Source organism: Corapipo altera, unplaced genomic scaffold (assembly GCF_003945725.1).
Source record: "Corapipo altera isolate COAL_440 unplaced genomic scaffold, ASM394572v1 190, whole genome shotgun sequence".
In the NCBI taxonomy this organism is placed as follows: Eukaryota; Metazoa; Chordata; class Aves; order Passeriformes; family Pipridae; genus Corapipo; species Corapipo altera.
This window is the reverse complement of record NW_020885006.1, coordinates 876,374-884,722: the sequence shown is the minus strand read 5'-3', so window position 1 is coordinate 884,722 and position 8,349 is coordinate 876,374. Positions and strand designations below refer to the sequence as shown.

Sequence of the window (8,349 nt, the reverse complement as noted above, 5' to 3'; positions counted from 1 at the left end):
AAGCAGCAATTAAAATCTAAACTTCTTTGCCAAAGCCTTAAGTATGTCTCTTATCTGAAATGCTCAGACTCTTTGCTGAGTTAAGAACATCAGGACCAAGAGACCCATTAAATTTTCTGGCATAGAAGAGGGAGATATAAATCCTGCAAACGGATGGGATTGCACGTGGCAGATCTGATGGTATCTGCTCCATGCACCGAGATGTAGAGGAGGGAAATGACCGTTCAGAATAATTCCTCTGGGCTGGAAGTTTTGAAAGCATCTAAGGATATCTTTTCTTTTTCCAAAAATCTGTATAAAGTAGTTTTGATCTTGTCCAGCTGAAGGAAAAACCGTTTCATTTGCTTATATTATTTTTTTTCTGTCCCACAAGATGTTTGATCTGTGTTTTGGAAGCAGAGGAAAGGACGTAGCACGGCTCTGTCAGCCCTTCCCCGAGCAGTTCACACCATCTCTGGTCGTCACGTTCACCAGCTGTTCAGAACTGTGACTCAGAGGTGGATGAGGTCGCAGTCAGTCACTGTTGATCCTCTCCTGGTGTCAGCGCTGCCATCTCCGCTAACGCGGGCTCTGTGAGCCCGGAGCTGCGGTTCATTAAGGGAACAGCCCCGCTCGGCTCCAGGCTGTGCTCGTTAGCAGAGCTCTGAGCTTAATGACCAGCAGGCACCGGTGTGGGTACTGCCCGAGTGGCCCTGACAGTGGGGCTTGTTAATGCGAGGCGACAGGGGATGGAGAAGTGGCCAATTAACAAATGAGGTAACGAGGCACTTGTTCCAGCAGAGATTTGTAAAGCTGTGGGTCCAGAGCAGCAGCCAGGGAGCCTTTGGCACTGGGGCTAGGGGGCTTTTGGGGTGCAGGAGGGATTGCTGCTGGAGCCCCCTGTCTTGCCACCGTTTCATGAGGCGCATTTCTGCCAGACCACAGAATCCCAGAATCCCTGAGGCTGGAAAAGCCCTCCCAGCCCATGGATCCCCCCTGTGCCCGATACCCACCTTGGCCCCCAGCCCAGAGCACTGAGTGCCACGGCCAGGCTTTCCTGGGACACCTCCAGGGCTGGGGTTTCCACCACCTCCATGGGCAGCCCCTGCCAATGTCTGACCACTCTTTCAGTGAAGAAATTCTTCCTGGTGTCCAACAGTGTTAATTTTTTGCCCCGTTCACCAAAAACACTTCATCACACTGAAGGTCTTTTTTTTATGCCTGAATATCTGTTTTCTGAGATTGGTGGAAATTTTTTAATTGAAATGTTCAATATCCTTGGGTCAGGTACCAGCTGCAGGAGGGAATTACGTTTGAGGTACAAACAGAAGCCTGTCACAGGGCTCACAAGACAAAGCAGGGAATACGTGGGGGTGATGCAGAAGTTTTCTGTGATTATTTCTGTTTGCCCTTTGCAAAGGAGCAACAAAATGCAAGCTCATGGCAGCTATTTTCTACTGCTAAGAAAAAGGTTAAAAAGTGACAGTTTAAGTAAGGCAGTTTAAAAGTGGCAGAGCTGGATAACTGGTACCCAGGAGTATTAAAATAATTGGCCAAGGAGCTCCCTGAGACAGTAACGGTTTATTTTTAACAAATCCTGCAATGCTGTGGACGAACCAGAGGCATGGGAAAAGGCTAATGAAAATTGATAGAAAAATTAAATATGATTGGGTCCGGGGGGAACTGAGTTGTCAGCACCTCCTGGGCCAGATCCCTCTCCTGCTGACTCTGCTCTCCTCCCACTCACATCCCTCACCATTGCCACCACAGGCTCTTCCCACAGACCTGGCCATGGAGAGCAGTGAGGTCTCCTGTCCTTCCTGCTCCTGTTGGGATGCAGTGCCGGGATGGCACAGCTGTGCTCAGCCCCTCTCCCACCCTGTCCTGGCATATTTGATGGATTGGCAGTGGTTTGGCTGATGCCATCAGGGTCCATGTGAGGGTTACTGATGCTGGATGCCAGTCCCATGGCAGCCCTGCAGCCTCTGGATGCTACAACTCCCTCCAACCTCCAGTGTCCCCAGCCTTGGAAGTCCCAGTGGGACCCCTGTGGGATGTGACTGTGTGATGGTACAGTGGCAGGTACTGACCCAGCAAACACCCAGTCCCTGTCCCTGAACAAGAGTTTGGTTCAGCGTTGGGTTTGGTGAGGCCTCAGTGCTCCCGCGTGTCCCAGTCTCGGCTCACCGGTCCTTGTTCTGGAGCCAGGCTGTGCCTTTCACAGGCTTCGGAGCTTCTGTCTCCATCCCACCCAATACAGCTTTCCTTACATGTTTCCTTGTACTTGAGGACCTCAGATCTTCTCCAAAACAGGTTTTTAAGCCCTTTGGCATCATTACTCTGTTGCCTTTAAGCAGCCAGGCGTTGGTTCCGGAGGAGCCGATGGGAGCTGATAGTGCAGGCTCAGTGATTTCCCAGTTGTGCAACAGATTGGCCTCCTGACTTTCTGCTGCATGTTATCTCCCGTGCTCTGCAAATTTGCATTTCACTTTCTCTGGGAGGGTCAACTCCCTGAGTCTGGAACGCAGCGGAGGTGCAGTGAGTTACACTGTGTCACCCGAGGGAGTGACACACCAGGTCCTGCCAGGATGGGGCTCCCACCCGTGGCTGTCGGTCATTGCAGTCAGTGAGCTGGAGCTGGTGTGTGGTGCCAGGCCTGGGGACCCCTGTAGGACACACCTGAGCACGCCTGTGGCTGTGCATCCCCGTGTCTGAGCATCCCTGTGCCAGAGCATTCCTTTGCTGGAGCATCCCTGTGTCTGAGCATGCCTGCACTGGAGCATCCCTGCAGACGAGCATCCCTGTGGCCAAGCACTGCTGTGCCCGAGCACCCCTGGGCTTGCCTGTGCTGTCCCTGTCCAGCAGCACCAGGGCAGTGCCTGGAGTACAGCAACACTTCCTTTCACTCCTGTTTTCCCTTGACTCCACCGCTGGTCCCAGTTTGCTGTCTGTCCTGCTGCTGGAGTTCTCTAACATTTCCTGCAGCTTATCATTACTTTCTTCTGTTCTTATTCCCTATATCAGGAAACCATAAATATGTATTTTAGAGCCGTCAGTTTTTTTGAGTGTGCGGAGTGCTGCCTCCTGAAAAATCCCAGCAGCAGATTTTGAGCCAAAGGGAAGATTGCAAAAATAGTTTCTCCCTTATGGCACATTGAAAGTTTCTCTTTTAGGCAAAATTGCCCAACCCTGACAGATGTATCTGAAGTTTTAAAAAATATGAGTCCCAGTATTTCACTGAAATTGTCATCCTTGGTAAAGGAAAATATTCCTTTTAGAGTGCCCATTGATTTCTTTTGGATTTAAATACAGACCAGGGTCCATTGGGTTCCTGCTCCAGCTGTGCTGTCAGTGGGCTCCATGTCTGTGTGTTGAGCAGCTGTTCCAGCCTGGCTCCATGGCCAAGCTCTCCTCTAAGTTGCCGTGGGCAGCTGGAGGGACTGCCCAGAGCCCTGTCCCCTTGGCAGCCCCTGGACACGGGCTGCCTGTGCTGGGCTCTGGAGCCCCTCTGGCACAGCCACTGTGGATTGGCTCGAGGAGAGGCAGGGAGGGTTCTGCTCTGTGCTTGCTCTTTGTTGGGGACTGCATCACCCTCATTTCTTTCCCAACCTTCGGCTGAGGGGAGGCAGCACCACTCCCCATCCCCGGGGTCCCACTGAGCAGGGACTGGCACGGGCGATGTGCTGCCTGTCCTACCCCAGCTGCATCACAGCACATGGAAACCAGGATGGGGCCGGGTCTGGGCCTGGGGCTGGCCTGGCACTGCCCCAGCCCTGCTCTGGCCCTGCCCTTGGTGCCATTGGTATTGGGCACAAGCTGTGTGTGGGGATGGTGCCGTACGTGGCTGTCGTGGGTGTTTTAGGTGTTGGCCGAGTTGTGAGGTGCTCCTGTATCCCAGGGGTTTCAACTCTCCTGAAAGTGCTTGGAATTTACTCTGAGGTAGGTGAGAGCCTCTACTGAGGGCTCAGCTGCTGGAGCAGCATTGCCTTGTGCCTTCCCCTGGGGAGCTCCCTCCCAGGGGCACGTGGTGCTCCAGCTGTGGCACTGTGGCCTGGAGCCCTCGGGGGCTGGAGCAGCTTTGGGGCCCATTCCAGGGCAGCAGGTCCTGCTGGGGCTCCCTGCATGGAGTGGTCTCTGTGTCGGTGTCCTTAATGATACAGCACAGCAGGGGCTGTGCCAGGGCTGTGCCAGGGGCTGTGTGGTCAGTGCCCGTCCCACCAGGTGGGATTGCCTGGGTTTCCAGGCGAGATATGACGTGGTGGATTAATTAGATAGTGAAGTGCTAATAGCGACTGAGAAGAGATGTACTCTCTGTGCCCCAAGTTTGGATTTATTACTACTCCTTTCTGTATGGCCTATTAATTTTTGATGAGTTTAGATAAATTGCATTCAGCCTGAAATAAATTAAAATAAGTACATATAAATCATGTTCTATTCTTGGCTTCTGCAAAACAAATTTCCATTTCATCTCTTGTTGTCCTTCCTTTATTACATGTATCCTGCCGGCGCACGTCACCCGTTATTGTGATGGAAATGTTTCATCTCCTTGAGATTCCTTGGGTTTGCCTTTGAAGTGTCAGGGCTGCTGTAGACATGGCACATCTTAGATCATCTCAGTAGCTGATTTGGCCACATCTGTTTGATTTACCAGTTAATAGGCCAGACCTAAATACTAAATAGGTGTTCTTCCATGAGAGGGATATTCAGTTTGTACCTGGTGCTACTTGACATTAAATTAAACTTCAGAATTTAAAATCCAGCTTATGTTTTATGACTCACATCCCCAAGTGATGTTCAGGCGAGTGTAGAGACAACCCTAATAAATGCCCGTCTGGTTTTAGATTGTTTAATTTACTATATGTTTATGTAAGAGTACAATGACTAAGAAAAGAATTGGCCTCAGTTAATGCTGTGACAATTGCCTGATATTATTACACAGATAATAAATGTCCATCTGGAGTAAATCATTGTTAGTTTACTTTTCATTTAATTTGGTGGGCTGTGCAGAAGCGAGACTGTGGAAGAAATAAGTTATTTTTAGAGTGCTTGATAAAACCTATGAATTGTTCAGGCTTGGAAATCTGTTTATGGTTAAGCTCCCAGTTTTGCCCTGATCAGTCCTGCTGCCAATTCCCCTTTCACAGTGCTACCTCCTGTGCTTCTGATTTCCCCCCATTAAACTGTGTGTGGGCACGTTGTATTTGTACCTGGGTCCCCCTTCGCCCCTGTCCCACTTCCAGTGCCCACTGGGGAATGGGATGTGGTTTGGCCTTGCTGGACCCTGGAGCAGCTGCTGCCCTTCCTGCCCCGCCGCTCTCCCTCTCCCAAATCCACGCTCCCCTGGAGGGGCTGTGGTGCCGACACAGGCAGCCCCGGCAGCTGGCACTCCCTGGGTGCCGGTGGGTGTTTGACAATAACAGTGAAGTCCCGGATTTCCTCGTGATGTGGCTCAGCAGCACGTGGAGCGCTGCTGTCGGAGCATGGCTATGGCACAGGGGTGACAGAGGAGTGGCAAAGCAAATCCCTTCACATTTGCGTTTTGGTGTTGCAAAACCACTTAGTTTTTAAAATACCACAATACTCCAATTCAGTAAAAATGTTTTGATAAGTTAGAAGTTGCTTTGTTTAAACAATTATTCACTTAGGCCTGCTCCCGTTTGGAAGCTGAGCAGCTGATCCTGATGTTGCTGTCAGTGTTTGGCGTATCTGTGCAGCATTTGGTACAGTGACTCCTCAGGAGCTGGAAAGCTCTGTATGGACTGTCTGCCCCAGGGAGCAGGAGGATACAGTGAAAAGAGCCCAAACAGGCTCTTGGCTAGGCCTGGAGAGCCCAGCATAGTTACACAGCTAAACCAGAGCCTGCTGGGTTTGACAGTGGGTGAGGTGGGAGTGTGGAGTTGTCCCTTAGAAACAGGAGATGATCTCTCCATGTGTGTTTTTATCACAGGGTGTTTCTCATGAGCCGCTCTGGCTTGTGCTGGCTTCAGTGTCCCTCTCCCCTGTCCCTGGTGGAGCAGCGGGACGTGCCCCTGTCCTGGCGTGCCAGGGGCCGTGGGATCGCCCGTGAGATCTCACGGCACAGCCATGAATACCTTCCAGAGCTGCCTTGTGCTCTGCACTGCCGCCTTCACTCACCCCGTGGGTCACTCTGGGCTCCTGTCTGTGACACCAAAGCCTGATGAGCTGCCTCCTCTGCAGCCCCGGGTGTTGTGTCAGAGCCCCCCTTCTGCTCCAGCTGGCTCAGCCTTTATTCCCGGGTGTGGCAGGAGTGCCCAGTTCAGCTGTGTGCGGAGCTCCCGCGTGTGCCCGCGGGCTCGGGGCCACACCAGCAGCAGCTGTGCAGGGAGCGGGCTGGAAGTGTGCAGGGAGTGTTCTGGAAGTGTGCAGGGAGTGTTCTGGAAGTGTGCAGGGAGTGTTCTGGAAGTGTGCAGGGAGTGTGCTGGAAGTGTGCAGGAGGTGTGTTGGGAGCGTGCTACCACCTTACCTGCCACTGTCAGTGCATAGCAGGCAGTGGTGCTGGGAGTGCTGCTCACTGAGTGTTCGGAGTGGAAAACTGGGATGTATGTGTGTGCTGGGACACGTGTGAGAGAGACAGCGTGGGGCATGACGGGGAGCAGAATGGAAAAGGAAAGAAACGAAATCCCTGGAAATCCCATGAGCCTGTTGTACTGACTGTGCTCCCTGTGTCCCTGTCCCAGGTGAGCACAGCCAGGAGCCGCAGTGAGCAGTGCTGGAGCCAAGGGGGTTCTCTGGAACCCTTTGCTGTGTAGAAGACAGTGGAAAACCAGCAAAAATCAGAAATGGAGATTTTGAGGAACAAACACACATTATGCGAGGAGAGACAGCATCCCCATGTGAGCTGGCAGTGCTGCCCCTGGCCCTTGCTTTGGGCCTGGGTCTCACATGGCTCCTGCTTTTAAGAGGTCTGAGTGGTGCAGTTGTGTTTGTGCCTGTCTGAAGCCCTTTAACAAAGCCAAGGGTAGAGGATTTCCCAGAGGCATCCCCAGGGATTCACCCATCCAGTCCTACTGCAAGGGTTGCAGGTGGAGAACATGGTGGCTGTGGTCCTGGCACGTGGTCCTGGCTGGGGCAGCAGTGGGTGGCCAGCAGGGCTCCTCCATGTTGAGTTTCTTTGATCCGAGTGTTTGTTTTCTCAGGTACTTTGTTTCCAATTCAGCAAAACACTCCATGGTGTTTACAAACCATTGAGCTTTGGGAAACTGAAGCTCCTCTTTCCCCACCTCACTGGTCCCAGCAGCTGAAATGTCAGAGATCCCAGCATCTCCCTTTACATGTCCCCATTTCAGCATGTCTGTGGGGTGCTTGTGGTGGCTGATGCCAAGATTTCCCTTCCTCCATCCCCAGCAGGGGAACACTGTCAGATTCCAGACTTTCTTTTTCCCCACCACAAAATTGCATTTGCAAAGACTTTGAGAATCCCAACTTCTGGAATGTGGGAAGGGCAGTCAATAGCTCTGTCATGACCTCAGTGATGACAGGGGATGTCTGAGCCGGGCCCTGAGTTGGCAGCTGGCTCCAGCAGCTCCCGGTGTGTATCCCTGGCACACTGGCTGTGTGCAACACCGACCATCCCAGTAGGAATCAGGTGCACTGGAAATGGTTTGCTAATTAATTACTGTCTCCTGGACCCCACTGCTCCTATGTGTTGTGACAACCACAATATGTAAGTGACCCTTTGGAGCACTGGAGACATCTGCAGACGCTGCATTTCGTGTTCCAAGGAGGAGGGGGCAAAACGCCCAGCACACAGCAGGTTGGGCACAAAGAGCCATTGCACCCATGTATGTGGCGTTTCTGTCCCAGGTCCCTTGGATCCATTCCAGGCAGGAATTTTAAATTCATTATCACTTCCTATGACCTCAGTTTGTTGCTAGAACTGGTGGATGGTCATTCCCATGGTGTGCTGCTGACCGGGTGCCGGGATGGCGCTGCCGCTCGCCCTGGTGCTGCTGGTGAGGGCTCTGGAGTGGCCATACCTTGCACAGGCTGGGCTCACTCTGGCTGTGCCCCAGCACCTCTCAGACTTGCAGGTTTGTGGTTGGGGTCTGCCCTTGGGAAGGGCTGGCCAGAGGGGTCCATGTGTGCCCCAGGGAATGCCATGGCTGTCACCCTCTGACAGTGGCAGGTGGCTCCTCTGGAAGCGCTGGGAGCTGTCCTTCCCCTCCAGTGGGTCTCACAGAGCAATGTGTGGTGCTGGGGCTGGAGTGTGCCCAGCTGTCCCTGCACCCTGCCTGTGTGTGGGCTTGGCCCCAGGTGAGCTCAGGGCTCCTGAGCCAGGGCCAGCAGCAGCCCTGTGTCCATGTGGAGTGGAGCTGGTGCTGCAGTGGAACAGTGGTCCATGTTCCATAT

At 52.8% G+C, this 8,349-nt stretch overlaps 1 protein-coding gene across 1 annotated transcript in view; it reads left to right on the top strand.

Annotated features, from left to right (window-relative positions):
• Positions 1-732: 732 nt before the first annotated feature.
• LRFN5 (leucine rich repeat and fibronectin type III domain containing 5) overlaps positions 733-8,349 on the top strand; it is a 20,579-nt gene continuing 12,962 nt past the window's right edge. The window contains exon 1 of the mRNA XM_027667339.1: positions 733-756. The gene's annotated coding sequence lies outside the window, so the exon portion shown is untranslated. The remainder of the gene's footprint in view (positions 757-8,349) is intronic.